General features: G+C 42.5%; 1 protein-coding gene across 8 annotated transcripts in view; it reads left to right on the top strand.

Annotated features, from left to right (window-relative positions):
- Positions 1-2,623: 2,623 nt before the first annotated feature.
- Positions 2,624-19,405, top strand: part of PRLR (prolactin receptor) — a 192,985-nt gene continuing 176,203 nt past the window's right edge. For 5 of the 8 annotated variants that reach the window (XM_024981206.2, XM_024981210.2, XM_005221577.5 and 2 more), the window contains exon 1: positions 2,624-2,732. The gene's annotated coding sequence lies outside the window, so the exon portion shown is untranslated. Of the gene's footprint in view, positions 3,403-19,405 lie in introns of all 8 variants that reach the window. The other 3 variants (XM_024981203.2, XM_024981208.2, XM_024981202.2) reach the window with 1 other exon arrangement.

Here is a 19,405-nt window from a genome sequence, read left to right on the forward strand (position 1 = left end):
TCTGAACCAGGAGCTCTGCAAGTGACACCCAGATACAGTGTGTTTGAAACCGTCCTCAGATGATCAGGGTACAGCCAGAGTTAAGAACCACTGAGAGAAGGCGTTGAGAGCTTACTGAGTCAGGGACAACTGAGAACTATAGCTCATTCTTTCAGCAAGCTTGACAGATGAAGAAAGGAGTGAATTAAATCATAAAGCCACCAAAAGGGTTAGCAGGGTCACGGAAGATGCGAGGATATTGTAGGCTGAGAAAGAAGCTGATAAGGCAGAAAACATTAACTGTGAGTTGAAGGTAGGGAGAAGAGGAAGGGTGCAGTGGAGGGGGGGAACTGAATGCTATTTGTCAGGCATTTTACTTATGTTATCACCATTATGGCTCCTTTTGCTGATAATTAATAATCACTATTTTTATTTTTTGAGGCCTATATTACTGTGTCAGATTTGCAATGTGGCAAGTGAGGTTTAGGGTAGCCAAGTAAATACTGAAGATCCAAATCCATGCCGACAAAAAGCTGGGTTCTTTCCTCTGTACTGGCTGTACAGTAATATCTTGGAGGCAGCTGGTAGGGCTGGAGTCTAGGACTCAGTTGGAAGGGAAGCTTAGGAAAAAGGAGGGACACACCCGCTGAAACAGTGACAAGACAGAGACAAGCAAGAAGGGAACACAAGTAAAGGGGTAGGGCTTGTGAATCTGTAGAGAAAAGGGTCAGGGAGACAGTTTGGAATGGGGTTGAGATTCACCGTTGACTTCCTGCATCATCTCAGTAGAGCCGGGGCAAAGTAATTAATTCCATGAGAGCTAACGCTGGTGGTTCGTGGACGGTGCCCGTGTGCTACACAACAGAGTGGAAAGCCTCGTCCTTCTCTTCCAGTGAGATGTGGATTAGTCACTCAACAACCCATCTGTCAATCTGGAAACCAGGAGCACTGATGAACTGAGCTGTCTGTAGCTAACTGGGAACCACAAACAGGAAGAACAAGGGCCCTGCCTTCCAAGACCTGACAATCTAGAGTTACTTGGGTGAGATTTTTTCCACCAACATTAAAAAAAAAAACCTGGTGATGCCTTGCTTTGCAAAGGCCATGTAGAAACATTCTGCCACTGACAATCCCATGTCACCCAGAGGTTTTGAAAATAAACAGGGGTTGCATACCTTTATGGCGCCCCCATGAACAAGGTAAGTGTGCAAGAAAGAAGCTTCTCCCATCAGCTAAGAGAACTCTGGGGGACGGTGAAGGACAGGAAAGCCTGGCATACTGTAGTCCACTGGGTCGCAAAGAGTGGGACAGGACTGTGCAACTGAACAGCAACAAAGACAACCAGATGGTTACGGTTTAATTGTACAAGGTCACATTACTGAACAGGAAGCATCAGGTGGTCACGCCTATACAGGTGCCTCTGGGCTTCCAGTCCAAAAAGATCACCAAACCATCTTGGAATATTCAGTGGCTTCTGGGGACTCAGCAGGTGGCTACTACTGAGTGTCATTTGCCAGTAATTCCAGAGTGTCAATCATTCAAAAGGGAATACACCTAGAATTCCAATTATTTTTTGTTGAGAATGTATTGTCTTTGTTTAAAATATTCTCCATGGTGTCCCCCTGGGTAATTAAATAAGCAGATAAGATATTAATTAATAGCAGCAAACAGACACTAACAACTTACTAATTGAGGGATAAGTATTTCCTTCAGGCAGCTACTACTTTTGTTTCAGTACTTTTGCCAGAGAGAAAAGGTAGTGATTATGCATGGTTTTGTTATTGCCAGAAAAAAAGAAAAAAAAGTCAGACCCCCATACAGAAAAGACAATAGAAAACATGAATTGTGTATTTGTGGAAAAGAACAAAAGCGTGGGTTGTTTCAGCACCACCAATGCTTCTGTGTTGCACTCACGCGGCAGAGAATAGACAGGCACTGGGGTATCTAAAAAGAAAGCAAAACCAGCTCTCTCGCTCTCTTTGCTTTCTCGGGTCACTGACTGTTTTTGCCCCCTTTCAGTCCTACCCCTCCTTCTTCTGAGGGAAGGTGAGATTCACTTCCCCGGAGCCTCGCTCCAGTGCTGTCAAGCTGCTGTTCAAGCTGTTATTCGAAAATAAGGAAAGAAATCTGACACGGAGACACTCCACGTCTTGGCTGCCAGGAGAAATACCAGCTTTGAGGTCGTTCCATTTATGAAGCTATTTTTAAATTATTACTATTATTGTTTTGCCAATCTGTTTTGTGATGCAGTCTCATCGGAAGATCTGTGGTCCCCATCTATCGTGCAAAATCCATCTAAAGGTGAAACCGTTCTTCTTTCTCCACTTCTTTGCTGCATTCCGGCTTCCCCAGCTTCTTGCTTCACCTGGTGAAGCTGGCCGGCTATGGACATTTTGCAGGCTTAAGAAAATCACTGTTTCGCCTCGAGCAAGGAACACAAATGTTGCAACCTTGACTCCTCCTCTCGCAAAGAAAGAGTGAACAAGTGCACTTGCTGGGCTTCTTGTCCCAGAGCCGCCGGGCTGCTGGAGTCCAGGTTGGGACACCCAGACACCAGCCTGCTGGTCTTGGGCTTCCCACCCCCGCCCCCATTCCCGCCCCCGCCCCCTTTCTCTTTAAGTCTAACTCGCTCCTCTCCCTCTTCCTGGAGTCTACCCGCTGTTCCTGAAACAGCTTTACGCACGATGGAGGTCCACATCCTCGTGCAGGAAGTGCTCACGGAGTGAGATGGCAGACCTCGCTCCCCGGGAAAAGTGAGTACCCACCGCGCGCGAAGCCGAGGGCGCGGGGGCGGCGCCAGAGTCGCGGGTTCGAGGCCAAGTGCAGGCAGACGCGCACCGGCGGCTGGGCTTGGGCTGCTCCGGAAGACGCCAGAAACCCGCCGGAGCCGCCGAGCGGGCAGCCTAGGGCAGAGCCGGGACTCTGACAGCACGGAGGTCCCCTCCCAAAGGAACTAAAAAGATTGTATCCGCCACCAGCCTCGCCGCTTGTACGACGGCACACATTAGTCTTTATAAAAAGCATCTTGAGGATGAGTTTCGGCGTGACTGGGGGATTCTCAGAAGATACATTATTCAAGTCAAATTGAAAAGAAAAAAAGAGCGGGGAGGGGAAGGAGCTCAGACAGGTGATGTGCGGCCGGCGGGCTTGAGGATTCTCCCAGCATCAGCCGCGGCCGCCTCCGGGTATCCGGCGGAAAGTTGAGCGATCGCTGTGCCGACCCGAAAGGTGTGGCTCCCCGCCCCCTCAGAGGCAGTGCGGGTAGTGACAGGTAAGCAGCCTCCTGGCTGTCACCCGTAGCTCAGCCGAAGGGAGGCAGCCTGACCTCAGCGAAGGAATTCCAGCTGGAGAAGCAGCTTCAGGAACCGCTGGAGGAGAGAGGACGAGAGAGCAGAGGAGAGGAGGGGGAAGTTGGGCAAACAGGTAAGGGAGGGTGGGGGGTAGCCAGGGCGCTACCGGAGCCAGGGCTGGAGTTGCAGCTCTTTGGGTGGAGAACATCCTTGTAATGGCCTCTCCCTGTTCTTCGGAAGCAGCCCACCTTACCCTAATAACAAGCATTTAGACTTTTCGGTAACTGGACTTGAAAATGATTGCAAAACATTATTATGACACTATAGGGATCCGCTTGTTTACATCCATCAAATTGGTTGGTTAAGCTTTCCCACCTGAGTCTCATGCTTCTTGGTCAGTGGAGTGCTGCTCATTCCACCCCTGCTGTGCAAAGTTGGGCAAGACCCTTGGGGTCTGTGGGCCTCGATTTTCTTTGCACATGTTGCACTTTGCATGTGTGTATATGCGTGTGTGCAACATTTAAGGATATATATGTTGTGTGTATATATATGTATGAATATATGTGTGTGTATATATTCTGCCCTAAATGTGTCCATATGTGTGTATACATACACACACATATATATATACACATACATATATATATTTAGATTACTACTGTATATGAATATATTTAAGACTAATGGAGCAAAAGTGCTGCTGAATCATGTAAGAAAGAAACTGATGAAATTGTATATTTTAGTGATTCTTAAAAATTGGTGCTCATTAAGTCCTTTTGAGAATGAGCTATGAGTCCTCTTCCAAGAGGGGAAAGCATTTTTATGGAATGTTCATAAAGTTTTTCAAGCAGTCCCAGAAGGTTGTGGACATGCCCTGAAGTCTTTGCCTGAGCCCCTAGTGAACATCCCTTGCCTTCCTCTCTAGGGTCTGCATCAACCATCCAGCCAAACCTCTGTGGCAGCTTGGTTGGCTGTGGGAGCCATCTGCAGCCTTCTCTGGGGGTCTGGAGTTAGCCCTGCCAAAGGAGAGAGCCTGGCTTTCATGAGTGAGCTCCCGGGACACTGTTTCCCAGGAGCTTCACTGGTCTCTGCCTTGTGGGAAACCCTCTTCACAAGCTCTTGCAATGGCTTTCCTAAGGGGACCATCCTCAGCCCTGGAGTTTTCAGTCTTACAGACAGCATTGGAGAACACCTGCAGAGGGTCACTGTCTTAAGGAGAGCTCTTCAGGTCCCACGGTTGGATGTCAGACACTGGGCCCGAGGTCTGGTTTTGAAATGAAGTGCGGTTTGCTCCCCAGTGCTGTGTAGGAATAGTAACAGTCTCCTTGTGCACCTCTGCACTTTTCCTTTAAGGCACTAGGTTCCCGTGCTTTGGAGGACCTGGGTCTTCCATTGGCAGTGCCAGCAAGGTGTAGCAGAGGACACGGGGAGCTTTCAAGCCCAACAAACCAGGCTTCAAATCTTGGCTCCCTTGCTTCAGGCAAGTCACTGAACTTCGCTGAGTCTCACTTTTCCTCTTGTGCTTTCTTGCACGGTTATTAGGAAACTGAAATGCCTAGTCTATGATAAACTGCTATTACTGATATGAATGTGAGTTTATAAGTCAGTGTTAAATAGTCTCCTACTTTTTTTAGAGCAGTTTACTGTCTTATGGGGCTTATGTCAGCAAAACAATGAGTACAGTCAGTCCTGATCTAGTTATTCTAAAAGATGAATGGTGGGTTCAGAATACAATGTTGGACTTATTGCTTCACCTTTGTCAAGGAATTTTCTGTGTTGCCAACAAGTGAAATGTGTCCAGACTAGCATGAAGTCTTGACCCTTTCTCTGAGTTCCCTTTTGACCCATAATCTTGAACAGAAAACAGCTAGATCTGTGCCTGTAGCTGCATGAATCTCAGTATAGAAACTGGAGAGGGCTGATGGCTGCATCCATCTCCAGGTACAACACAAACTGTCTCTGTAAAGAGAAACGTCTTCATTTCCATCTTTCACAGCTTGGAAAAGATTTAATCAACTCAGCTAGTACCACCCCCCACCTCCTGCAGTCCTGGCCCCTCAGTTGCAAGAAATTGAATGACATAGAAGTAAGGGACAGAAATAGCATAATCTTAAAAGGAAATTGGATTCCCACTAAGTATCCATTCCAAACATTCTTGAATGCGAAGATGACAGTATTGATACCTACTAGTCACTGAGCCTTCAAGATATACTAAGCACTTCCCTGTGTTCCTTCTGTTAATTCTCATGGTAATTCAGTGAATTCTCTCTTCAATTAATTTTCTTACTGCAGGGTACACATTATCAAATAAAGCTTTACAGATAAGGAAACTGAGGATTAAGGAAATTTACATGACTTGCCCAGTCTCCACAGCAAGTAAAAGGTAGAACCGAACCAGGACATAAGCCCAGATCTGTCTGATCTTGATACCCACTCTTGTTCCACTAACCCGAGCTGCCAGGCTCCCTGGGGTCAGGAAATTGCATCATGCTAATTGGATGATCCAAACTAGTTCTTTTGAAGGGCAGGAATCACCAAATCCACTGGGTGATTTCAGTGGCATGAACATACACTTTGCGTGTGAACACACCAACAGGCAACAACAGTGAAATCACCTATGGAGAGTGATTTTCCCATCCTTTCCCAAATCCAGCTATAAAGTCAATAGTTACCCACAGCAGGTGAGGCTGGCTCTAGGCCACTGATTTCCTGAGCAATTTGTTTATGTCGGAAAGAGCTCTGAAATTCTTATTTTTTGTTACCTTTAGAATCAGGACACCTTGCCATTTGCCTCCCTGTGTTAAACATTCATTCATTTCATGAATACTTGCTGAGCTCTGAATATAACAGACAAGACCTTGGCCCTTGTGAAGCTTCTATGCCACAGAGATGTATAAGAGGCAGGTGAACACAGATATATATCAGATCATTTCAGACATTGATAAATGTTTTGTTATTGTTGGTCATTTGCTAAGTCGTGTCCTACTCTTTGTGACCCCATGGACTGCAGCACACCAGGACACAGGCTTCCCTGTCCTTCACTGTCTCTCGGAGTTTTTTGAAACTCATGTCCATTGAGTCAGTGATGCCATCCAGCTGTCTCATCCTCTGTCATTCCTTCTCTTATTGCCCTCACTCTTTCCCAGCATCAGAGTCTTTTTCAATGAGTCGGCTTTTCACATCAGGTGGCCTAAGTATTGGAGCTTCAGCTTCAGCATCAGTCCTTCCAGTGAATATTCAAGACTGATTTCCTTTAGGATTGACTGCTTTGATCTCCTTGCTGTCCAAAGGACTCTCAAGAATCTTCTCCAGCACCACAATTAGAAAGCATCAATTCTTCTGCGTGCAGCCTTCTTTATGATCCAACTCTCATATCTGTACATACACATCAGAAAGAAAGTAAAGAGAAGCTGGGGGCCTAAAGGGTAACAGGGCTTGGGGGCAACTTTAAGACAACAGAGAAGATCTCCATAAGAAGGTCACCCTTAAACTTAAATCTGCATAATAAGAAGAAACCAGCCCCATGAAAATCTGGGGAAAGGATTGCCTTAGCAGAAGAAATCTCAAGGCAAAGTTCTGAAAATGAATACATAAAGCAGTATGGCCCCAGATACAATAAGATGGTCCCTAAGGTATTAAGTTGAGGTTTACAAAGGGGAAATCATTGTTTGAATGCCTAGTCTAGCTTGTTCTGTGTACTTTATACCTATCTTATTTTTTAATCTTCTCAGCAATCTGTTGAGTTAGCTTTTCTGTCTTGATTTGATAGTTAAAGAAACCAAGACTTGCAGAGGGTAACCAACCAAGGTTATTAAGCTGGTATTTGAATCCCACAGTCTGTTCCGCACCAAAATCCAAAACTTTTTGCTAGCACAGCATGTGGCCTTTGAGATCATCTCTTCTAGGGGATAGTGAAAGAGCTAGCAGCAAGAAATATCCAACGTTTATTAGGTAGCTCAGTGCTGGCAGTGATTTCTGTCTGATGTCCCAATTTCCAGTTAGCATGTCTAAACCTGCACTGCAGAGTGTGGTAGCACTCGCCCCATGTGGCTACTGAGCACTAGAAATGTGCAAATTGAGGTGTACCGTAGTGTAAAGTATACCCCAGATTTCAAAGACCTAGTACTGAAAAATACATATCTATCTCTTGAATTTTTATACTGACTGTATGTTAGAATGATAGTATTTTAGACGTAGTGGTTTAGCTGAAGTACATTATTAAAATTAATTCTGTTTCTTTTTAAATTTGTTTTCATGTGTTCAGCAGAAAATTTAAAATCACATATGTGACTTGAATTGTATTTCTTTCAAATAGCACTTCTGTAGACCAATTAGTTGACAGGGATAGAGTAGGGAATTGTTCCTCCTTCTTCTTAATAACTTTTCCTGTATTCTTGGCTTAGACTCCTTCTCAGGTGTGTCTCCTAATTCAGTTATTCAGTGAAGCAGTAAACAAGAAAAAAGGGGTCGCTCTGTGTCCTCCTCCACCCTCATTTTTCTGCTGAATGGGTGATCATTCAAAGCCCACTACATCATGCCATTATATGAAATAGACTCAGTGGTTACTTTCATCACCAGGACCCATTCCCTCACCCAGACAAACCTCAAGCTTTCAAGCATCCTTATCACCAAAGGGTTATTTTAAACTCAGGTATGCTTTCACCATAAAATCATTTCCTAGGACAGTGTCTTTGACATTCTGGGACTTTGTAAAATCAGCCTAGGAGACAGCCAGGGTTTTGTGCCTGCATGCAAAAATCATGAAATGAATCATCTTATTGTGGTGATAAATGTTTTCCCTTCTCTGTCCTTTTGCTTGTAACAACTTGAATAAGATGCAGTCCAAGGTTCCAGAAGGGCTGTTTCAAGGACATCACAGAAGGCCATTTTGGCTTCTGTTGTCCACTAGCTAACGTGGTTTTTGACAATGTCAATGAAATACAAATACAATTGGTTTGATATATGCCAAAGGGAAGGACATTCAGATTCTGGTGGTGTTAGAGGAAGTCTCTGGCCTGGAATATCACAGACCTGCATTTGAGTTTGTCTATGGGTTTGTGTGTTACTCTTACCCTCCTTCCCTCAAAAATCCTCTAGAAAAGGTCAGTGTTGGTGAGACAATGCCACATAACAGGCTAATGGAGAAATATTCTAGAAAATGGTTGGCCACGGACTGTAGTAGACATTCGCCTACAGTGAAGAGTTTCTTTTCTGTAGTTTTAAAAGGATATACAGACAGACCTCAGAAATATTGTTGGTTCAGTTCCGGACTATTGCAATAAAGCAAATACTACAATAAAATGAGTCACAAATGTTTTTGGTTTTCTAGTCCATATAAAAGTGAATTACCCTACACTATAGTCCACTAAGTATGCAGTAGCATCATAGGGCTTCCCTGGTGGCTCAGAGGTAGAGAATCCCCCTGCAATGCAGGAGATGCAGGTTTGACCCCTGAGTCAGGAAGATCCCCTGGAGAAGGAAATGACTACCCACTCCAGTATTCTTGCCTGGGAAATCCTATGGACGGAGGAGCCTGGTGCGCTACATTCCCTAGCGTCACAAAAAGGGTCAGGCACAACTTATTGACTAAACAACAACAAAGCATTATATCTAAAACACAATGTATGTATCTTAATTTGAAAAATACTTTATTGTTAAAAAATGCTAACTACCAGCTGACAACACAGTTTGTAAAAAAGAAAGAAAGAAAAAACCAAACTACCTGCAAAATACAATGAAGTGAAAAGCAATAAGATGAGGTGTGCCTGTACCAGATGCTCTTTGAGATATACAAATAACATTTGTTCATTTCCACTCAAAATCTCCATCTTCCAGGGAAATGTCAGTAAGAAGCTGACAGGAATGAATTTTAGTGTATCTACCTCAACAGTAATACCTATTCTTCAACATCTTCTAAGCCAAGAAGTCTGTGCCAGAGTCCATGGGAAAAATTAAAAAAAAAAAAAAAATCTTAAACAAGGTCCTTGCTCTAGAGGAGCATATTATCTACCAGGGAAGATGGGCACAAACATAAAACACCAAGAGCAGTGTAAGATGACATCCTCTAAGTGTTCCATGAAACAGACAGTTAGAGTTGGGAATTCCAGAGGGCATTATGCCCATAGCCCTAAAGTACATTGACAATACAGGGTAAGAGATGGGCATTGAGGGACTTCCCTGGCAGTCCAGTGGTTGACTTTGTCTTCCAATGCAAGGAATACCAGTTCTATCCCTGGTCTGGGAACTAAGATCCCACATGCCTTGGGACCAAAAAAAAAAAAAAACCCAAAACTTAGAACAGAAGCAGTATTGCAACAAATTCAATAGTTTAAAACTGGTCTACATTTTTTAAAAAATCTTAAAAAAGAAAAAGAGATGCCACTGAAGGATGTAAGGCCAGGCTATTACTTCAGTTCCTCAGTCGTGTTTGACTCTTTACAACCCATGGGCTGCATGCAGCACGCCAGGCTTCCCTGTCCATCACCAGCTCCCAGAGCTTGTTCAAACTTATGCCCATCGACTTAGTGCTGCCATCCAACCATCTTGTTCTCTGTCATCCCCTTCTCCTTTAGCCTTCAATCTTTCCCAGCATCAGGGTCTTTTCTAATGAGTCAGTTCTTTGCATCAAGTGGCCAAAGTACTGGAGCTTCAGCTTTAGCTTCAGTCCTTCCAATGAATGTTCAGGACTGATTTCCTTTAGGATTGACTGGTTTGATCTCCTTGCAGTTCAAGAGATTTTCAAGAGTCTTCTCCAACACCACAGTTCAAAAGCATCAGTTCTTTGGTGCTTAGCTTTCTTGATGGTCCAACTCTCACATCCATACATGACTACTGGGAAAACCATAGCTTTGACTAGACAGAACTTTGTTTGCAAAGTAATGTCTCTGCTTTTTAATATGCTGTCTAGGTTGGTCATAGCTTTTCTTCCAAGGAGCAAGCGTCTTTTAATTTCATGGCTGCAGTCACCATATGCAGCAATTTTAGAAACCAAGAAAATAAGGTCTCTCATTATTTCCATTGTTTCCCCATCTATTTGCAAAGAAGTGATGGGACCAGATGCCATGCTCTTCATTTTTGAATGTTGAGTTTTAAGTCAGCTTTTTCACTCTCCTCTTTCACTTTCATCAAGAGGCTCTTTAGTTCCTCTTAACTTTCTGCCATAAGAATGATGTCATCTTCATATCTTAGGTTATTGATATTTCTACCTGCAATCTTGATTCCAGTTTGTGCTTCATCCAGCCCAACATTTAACATGATGTGCTCTGCATAAAAGTTAAATAAGCAGGGTGACAATATATAGCCTTGACCTATTCCTTTGCCAATTTTGAAATTATTATGTCCAGTTCTAACTGTTGCTTCTTGACCTGCATACAGATTTCTCAGGAGGCAGTTCAGCTGGTCTGGTATTCCCATCTCTTAAATAATTTTCCAGTTTGTGTGATCCACACAGTCAAAAGCTTTAGCATAGTCAATGAAGCAGAAGTAGATGTTTTTTTTGGAGCTCTCTTTCTTTTTTGATTATCCAATGGATGTTGACAATTTGATCCCTGGTTCCTCTGCCTTTTCTAATTCCAGCTTGAACATCTGGAAGTTCTCGGTTCATGTACTTTTGAAGCCTTGCTTGGAGAATTTTGAGCATTACTTTGCTAGAATGTGTGATGAATGCAACTGTGTGGTAGTTTGAACGTTCTTTGGCATTGCCTTTCTTTGGGATTGGAATGAAAACTGACCTTTTCCAGTCCTGTGGCCACTGCTGAGTTTTCCAAATTAGTTGACATATTGAGTGCGGCACTTTCCCAGGCTGAGTTGTAGACCAATGGAAACAGGCACGGGCGTGGGGGTGGGAGCTGGAGAGGAAGGCATTCCGAGTAAAGATGCATATGCAGTTGGCCTGCATATGGAAATGTGCACGGAGTATTTGGCAGTATGAAAAAGAACATGGAGAACAACTAGGGGCGCTTTTAAAAATTACTGATGCCCCCACCTTGTTCTAGAATTTTCATTAAAGAATGGGGCCATGGTGCCAGTGCTGTTGTTGTTCTTTGTTGTTTGTGATTCCCCAGAACATTCTAATGTGAAGTCAGAGTTAAAAGTCATTGAGTAAACACACTGAGTCTTTGTCTTATCATCATGGGCAATAAAATTAAAAGGGTAATGTTTTCAAGAGAAAGAAATGGACAGTTAAGGGGCATGGTCTTTATTGTGTAGAAGGTTTATGGACATGGATATTTCTGCTCAGTTGCTTTCTTCACAATTGCTGTCTGTAATCATTCTGTTGACTTGGATGTTGTGGCTAAAAAGTGTAGCCAGCTTCCCATCCCTGTACGCTGTGTGCTTTGGGGGTGCCCTGTAGTCAACCCTGGTATAGGGTAAGTATAGGGTGCTGGGTGTCTCATGGCTCTTTGTGTGCACCAGGCTTTGTGTGATCATTGCAGAGGGCTTCATTATCTAAGGGCTTCATACCATTAGTGCCATAGTAGCTATTTTATAACAGTCTGTAACCATGCCTCACCTTTCCAACTTTACAAATTAGGAAAATGGAGTTTAATTACTGGCCTTGGGCCTTGAGGCTTACTGGTGATAGAATGAAATTAGGATTCTCAGCCACTGAATTCCTCATATTTATTTGGCTCTTAAAGCACATGGTGCCCCATCTCCTGTTGCTGTTACAATATTCTGTACCTAGCCCTGTTACCACTTGCATGAATGAATTAGTGTTACAGATCAATCAGTAAAAGGTGACTAGATTGCCCGAACTGGCAACACTGTGATTTTAAGTGTCAGCAGCTCGGAGGCAGCAGGGGCGGTCCCAGGAGCCCCATCCCTAGCATCTTGGAGTTCAAGTAAAAGCGTGGCCATGCATACTTACAGCTTATGCACACTCCTACCTGTGGGAAGTAAAGGCTCCTTAGTCTCAGAGCTTTCAGGCTGTTCTGATTTCTCTTCTCTGAAGCTTCTGTTCGCTTAAAAGATAATGGTTTTTGTTACACGTCTAAAAAAAAAGAAGAAGAAGAAAGCTGAGCAATTTTTACAGCTGCATTTTTAAAGAATTCCTTGTTATGTCTCAAGAATGTCTGGGTTTATTGCCAGTGGTGAAGCTAGGAGGTCTTTATGAAGGGTAATAGAAAAAGGCTAGAGTCGTAGCACTACAGCTTCTTTAGGATATGAGGACAGGTCAGTATTGTGCCATTCCAAAATGGTTCTTTCCTTTTTCTCTGTTTTGAAATCCATTACTTATTAAAAAACAATTTCTAGTATCTTTAACTAGAGGAAAAAGCAAGCCTCTAAAACAGTGGTCCTCAACACTGACTGTACATGAAAATCACCTTAGGAGCTTTAAAAAATACAGCTGCCCAGGCCCTATCCATAAACCTATTAATCAAGATTCTGGGTGAGGAGGCTCCATATCACATTTATTTACAATTCTCCAGTTGATCTTCACTAAAATGGACTTTACTTCTCAGAGAAAGTACAAATCTTCATGATTTATTTCTGTTTCTTCTTCTGCCTTGTTCTAGGTGTCATGGACCCCAGAGAACCATCCGAATCATATTTTCATTGGGTAGCAACTCCATCAGTCTAGCATAAAATTGAGGTTTCTACCTATGTATGAACTAACTCCATCTTCAGAGTGACCCTGTATAAACTCATGACTAAAATTTCTTGTATGTACAATTTGGAAATCAAGTTGCCAGAGGCTTGATAATCATGAGATTGGAAGATAAAGGTTAAGCCTTCCTGCCATCCATGTATTAAATTTCCCAGTTGCTATGTTGATCTTTAGTCAGCCAACCCTTGCTTTCCTGTCTCAGCCATTTTAAAGCCAATTAACTCCGTTCCTGTCCACACCCTTATTAAAAATATAATTATAGCAGTGTTCTCTGTCATTGGGTAGACTTTATGAGGTGAATTGGCCAAGAACTAACTAGGTTGTGTAAAACTCTCTCAGGCTCAGGAGATCATTTGGGTTGCAGAGGCTACCAGCAAGAGCCTGGGCTAGGAGAGCCATGAATGTGGGTTTGGAAAGAACCAATTGCAAGTCATACCAAATTGAGAAGAACTTAGAGTATGGAAAAGGATTCTAAGATCAGTCTGAGAATAATTATCCAGGGTCCAGTTAAATCTAAGATGGCAGCCCTTCTCAAAAAGTTGTATAAATACCAAAAAGTAACCAAGATTTTGTATTAGATTTGGCAGGGATTGAAAGGATGGGCCACTCTACTTTTCTTGAGTGCTGAGATGGCAGGATTAGGAGATAAGAAGTTGCCAAGGAGATAGCAAGGAGAAGGATGAACAAAGGCCTGCTGTTGTCCAAGCATTGTGGGCACTGACAATTGTTATTCACTCAACTAATATTTATGTAGCGTCTGTTTTGTGCCAAGGACCCTTCGAGGAGCTGGAGTTGAAGAGATGGTGTTCTTGTTCATGTGGAGTTTACATTGCAGTGAGAGCAAACAGATATCCGTACTAAGAATAATACTAAGATAAATAAAATCAGTTAGTTGGTACTATGAAGAAAAATGAAGTGAGATAAAGTGGTCAGACTGGCGAGGGCTGCTTTCAATAGGCTTACAAGAGTCACTGTCTCTGAAGAGGTGACATTTGAGCTAGCATGTGTAAAGAGAAACCCACACAGAGATCAGGGGAAAAAAAAAACTGGCAGAGGGATCAGCAACAGCAAAAGCTCTGAGTTGAAAAAGGTTTTGCATATTCTGAAAATAGAAAGACCAATGTGCCTGGACACTTAGGAAGGAAGGAGTGGAGTCAAATAGGAAAATAGCCCAAAGAGTCTGAGGTCATGAGTGGAATTAGGGTTAATGCTCTAAGGGAATCACTGGGAGTGTTTAAGTAAGGATGTAATGTGCATTTTAGAGCTCTCCTGGCTCCTGTGTACAGAGTGGATTGTAGACAGAGCAGAGGGAAAGATGGGAGGTTGACCAGGAGTTTGGCAAGAGGAGACTATAAGTCAGCTGAGGGGTAGCAGTGGGGAGAAGAATTCTTAGATTCAGGAGTGAATGTGAAGGGAGGGCCAGCAAGGCTTCTAGATGCATAAGGGCAATGACAGTGAGGCCAGACCTTGTCCTGTCTAAGATCATTGCCCCTCCCCTATCTTGACTTGGGCCACTGATTTTGAACCAAAGTGGAAAAACATCTAGCGTTATTTGAAAACTTTGGGGATTTTGACCCTGACTTGTTTACAAAGGGAGAAAAACAAATTCCTGTCCAAGGAGAAATCTGTTTGTTGTTTTTTACCTACTAATGATAAAAACTTCATCCTTTCTCATAAGATTCTTCTGATGAGGTGTTTTGTTTTTGTTGTTGTTGTCTTTTCTTTTTTTAATTGATTTTTATTAGAGTTGGTTTACAGTGTTGTATTAGGATCTACTGTATAGCAAAATGAATCAGCTATACATATACATGTATCCCCTCCCTTTTGGACTTCCTTCCCATTCAGGTCACTACAGTACATTAAGTAGAATTCCCTGTGCTATACAATATATACTCGTTAGTTACCTGTTTTATACATAGTATCAGTAGTGTATATGCGTCAATTCTAATCTCCCAATTGCTCCCACCCCTCCCTTTTTCCCCCTTGGTAGTTGATGTTTCTGATTACTCTGCTTTTCATAAGTGATAGAAATGTGACATTCACATTGCTAGTTTATTTTGACACTTGGGCTGTATTAACTAAGCTCTTCATGCTGCCAGACAGTTATACATGGCCTTTGGCAGTTGGTCAATTTCTCCATATAAATGCTAACATTATAATAGCAAACATTTACTTGAGCACTTACTGTATGCCAAGGCATTAAGAATTTTACATGTTTTAATTGCTTTGTTCCTCCCAGCCATTGATTAGTGAGCATCTTTATTATTATCATTTTATGAAAGAAGAAATTGAGGCAAAAAAAGAGTAAGTCATTTGTCAAGATCACATAGCTGATAACGGAGAAGGCAATGGCAACCCACTCCAGTACTCTTGCCTGGAAACTCCCATGAATGGAGGAGCCTGGTAGGCTGCAGTCCATGGGGTTGCTAAGAGTTGGACATGACTGAGAAACTTCACTTTCACCTTTCACTTTCATGCATTGGAGAAGGAAATGGCAACCCACTCCAGTGTTCTTGCCTGGAGAATCCCAAGGACGGGGGAGCCTGGTGGGCTGTCATCTATGGGGTTGCACAGAGTCAGACATGACTGAAGTGACTTAGCAGCAGCAGCAGCATAGCTGATAAAATTAGCAAAGCCAGGTTTTGAAGAGTCTGGTTGCCGAGCTTGGTTGTACCACTTTCCATGGATCTCCTTTTCACTCTTTCCTGTATCACTGAAGCAGAGACTTCAAAATTAAATTTATTTTTCCTGCAAAAAAAAAAAAAAAAAATCAACCCTGAATATTCACTGGAGGGACTGAGGCTAAAGCTGAAGCTCCAATACTTTGTCCACCTGATATGAAGAGTCGACTTGTTGAAAAAGACTCCGATTCTGGGTAAGATTGAGGGCAAGAGAAGAAGGGGGTGACAGAGGATGAGTCAGTTGGTTGGCATCACAGATGCAATGGACGTGAGTTTGAGCAAATTCCAGGAGATAGGAAAGAGCAGGGAAGCCTAACGTGCTGCCTTTTATGGTGTCTCAAAGTCATGACATGGCTTGACTATTGAACAACTCATGCAAAAACCTCAAGGTACCACTAGGAGGCACTTCAACTGAGCAAGGCTTTCAGGAGAGGGACTGCTGGGGAAATGGCATAATTCTGCAGCTGGATGATCCAGCATCCTCCAGGAGGGTCTCGAATCTGAACCTCCTGCCATCTGCCAAGGTGAAAGGATAAATCCACACCTAAGGAGCTGACTGGACAAAGGTGTCAACACCAGAGGACATTCAAGGAAATGCTCCCTCTTCTCACCCTGTCTTCTGCCCACTTTGCTTAGTTCCTGCAGTGGTACCCACCTACCTGTCCCCTCACAAAGGATGGAAAATACTAGAGTTACTCAAAAAGCTGTGCAGAAAATTGTTCTCCAGAGTCATCTGAGACTGGCCTTCAGAAACTAATCAAGAAATAGTCCTTAATTTAGTTATCACATTTTTGCTTTAAACATTTTTGCTTTGCTAAAAAAAAGTCTTCCCCAGAGTTGTATTATTAGAAGTGGAACGAGTCTGGGCAGCAGAGTAGATTATTCTGTCTTCTGCACCTTCTACTACATAACTGCTCCAGAAAAGTCTTCTCACAAATGACTTCCAATAATCAGTGTGAAAACAACAGATCTTCACCTCTTCCTCGTGGAGGTAATGACGATGAATTTAACAGAATGGAAGTTTATACAAAGAAATTAATTACTGTTTCTTTAATTCCATTAATGAATTCTCTAGCAATGACGATAAAGGCAGTAACTGTGGTGATTCATCTTCTGTGCTATAAGTTTTAACTTGTTATATGTTTTAATTAACAGAAGGCACTTTTTCTCTTTTGCTCCAATCGTCATAGGGTAATTTTCTGTGAAGAGTGGTGTGCGTTCATAGGAATTGTTGAATTTATCTAATCACAGCATGTATGCTCATTAAACTGATTTTCAATAAAAGTGTTATGTTTAAATGTTATACATGACAGATGTTTCCTATGGTTATTAACTCCCAAATTCAAAACTACAGAGGAAACAAATATAGTTACAGTTGTAGTAGACTATCATCTTATTGAAGTTAGGAGGATTGCTGCTAAGCTGCTAAGTCACTTCAGTCGTGTCCGACTCTGTGCGACCCCATAGATGGCAGCCCACGAGGCTCCCCCTTCCCTGGGATTCTCCAGGCAAGAACACTGGAGTGGGTTGCCATTGCCTTCTCCAATGCATGAAAGTGAAAAATGAAGTCACTCAGATGTGTCCAACTCTTAGCAACCCCATGGACTGCAGCCCACCAGGCTCCTCCGTCCATGGGATTTCCCAGGCAAGAGTACTGGAGTGGGGTGCCATTGCCTTCTCCAGGAGGATTGCTATGGAACATCAATTCATTAAAGAAAGCTTGAAAGCCATTTCAGGTCTTTGAATATCCCTCAAACAGAATCTTACAGTTTAATTTTAAAAAATATATCTTTAAATCAATAAGGTAAACTCCTCCCTTGATGGATGGTTTGGATTAAATATTCAGTAGAAAGTGAGAGTGATATGTATCAAATGTAGATACACCCTAAAACCCTCAAATAGATCAGAATCTTACAAACAGTTTAATTTAAAAAATATATATCTTTAAATTAATAAGGTAAATTCCTCTCTTGATGGATGGTTTGGATTAAATATTCAGTAGAAAGTGAGAGTGATATGTATCAAATGTAGGTACACCCTACAACCAAGACATTCAAAGATCAGAGCAATGCAGTGGGAACTATGTGATCACAGGGGTGACGCCATTGCTTCACTCAGAGTTTGACCAGAAGAGTTTAATTTCTCTTTAGCAAACCTTTCTGATTTTACTTTTCAGAGGACATCACTGAAACCATAACATTGTTCATATCTATGACTTTAAAATTTTTATTTATTTTTGTACATGCTTTAAAATTCAAAATATGACAGAATCGTCAGTGAAAAATAGACTATTTCTCTATCTCCTATCCCAGCCATCCATTGCCCCCAAAGGCAATCACTTTTACTAGATTATTATAAAAAATATCCTGTACCTTTACAAAGAGACACTATGTGTATATATATATATATGGGTTAGATGTTCTTTCTTAGTTGTTTCCCACCTGAGATGCTAGACTCTGAGAAGTCAGAACTTGTACTGTATTACTGACCTCCCAATTCTCCCAGCATTGATTTCTTATTGGGCCTGCAGCTTCCTATCTCAGCTTAAATTTTTTTACTAGAGGATGACAGCAGTAGTTTCAGAGGAGGTCTCATCTGCTAATTTTTTGTCCCCCTCCCACTCTATGGTCTGCTTTCCTCTGTCAAACACCTTCCTCCTCTGAACTGGATGTTCCTAAGAGTGTGTTAAAGAACTTGGTCAACAGTTCAGACTCCCATAGTTCAGGAAATGAACACTCCCAGCATGGGCATTTTAATAGTAGCGTTGGCATTTTAATAGCAATGGTTGAACCCAACATCCCCAGGGGTGGAAACCACTAACAACTAGGTGGGGGAAACATATTTGGGGCAGATGAAGACCTCCAGTCACATATAACTTCCTCTGCTGCTTACATGTAATATTACAATTATGAGAAGGCTAGTTGGTATCCACCTGAGTTAAAAGTAAGCCCTCATTTTCCTAGATTCCACATGTATGCCTTAATAAGCGATATTTGTTTTTCTCTTTCTGACTTGCTTCACTCTGCTTGACAGACTCTAGGTCCACCCACATCTCTACACATGACCTAATTTCTTTCCTTTTTATGGCTGAGTACTATTCCATTGTGTGTGTGCGTGTGTGTATAATATATATGTATATATAGATAAATGCATATATATGTATATATAGATAAATACATATATATATGTATCAGATCAGATCAGTCGCTCAGTTGTGTCCAACTCTTTGCGACTGCATGAATCGCAGCATGCCAGGCTTATATGCAGGCTTCTCCAGGGGCTCAGACAGTAAAGAATCTGCCTGAAGTACAGGACACCTGGATTCAATCCCTGGGTCAGGACCCTGGAGAAGGAAATGGCAACCCACTCCAGTATTCTTGCCTGAAAAATTCTATGGACAGAGGAGCCTAGCAGGCTACAATCCATGGGGTGGCTGAGTTAAACACAACTGAGCAACTAACACTTTCACTTTCAATATTCCATGTGTGTGTATATACACACACACACACACACACATATATGTGGAATCTAGATAAATAATACAGATAAACTTATTTGCAGGGCAGAAATAGAGACACAGACATGTAGACAAGAGTGGGAAGGGGAGGATGGGACAAATTGAGAGATTAGGATTGATATATATATACACTACCATGTGTAAAATAGATAGCTAGTAGGAAACTTCTGTATAGCACAGAAAGCTCAACTCATTGCTCTGTGATGACCTAGATGAGTGGGATGAGGCAGGGACAGGGGGGAGGAAGGCTCAAGAGGGAGGGGATCAGTTCAGTTCAGTTCAGTCACTCAGTCATGTCCAACTCTTTGTGACCCCATGAATCGCAGCA

Source organism: Bos taurus, chromosome 20 (assembly GCF_002263795.3).
Source record: "Bos taurus isolate L1 Dominette 01449 registration number 42190680 breed Hereford chromosome 20, ARS-UCD2.0, whole genome shotgun sequence".
Taxonomy (NCBI): domain Eukaryota; kingdom Metazoa; phylum Chordata; class Mammalia; order Artiodactyla; family Bovidae; genus Bos; species Bos taurus.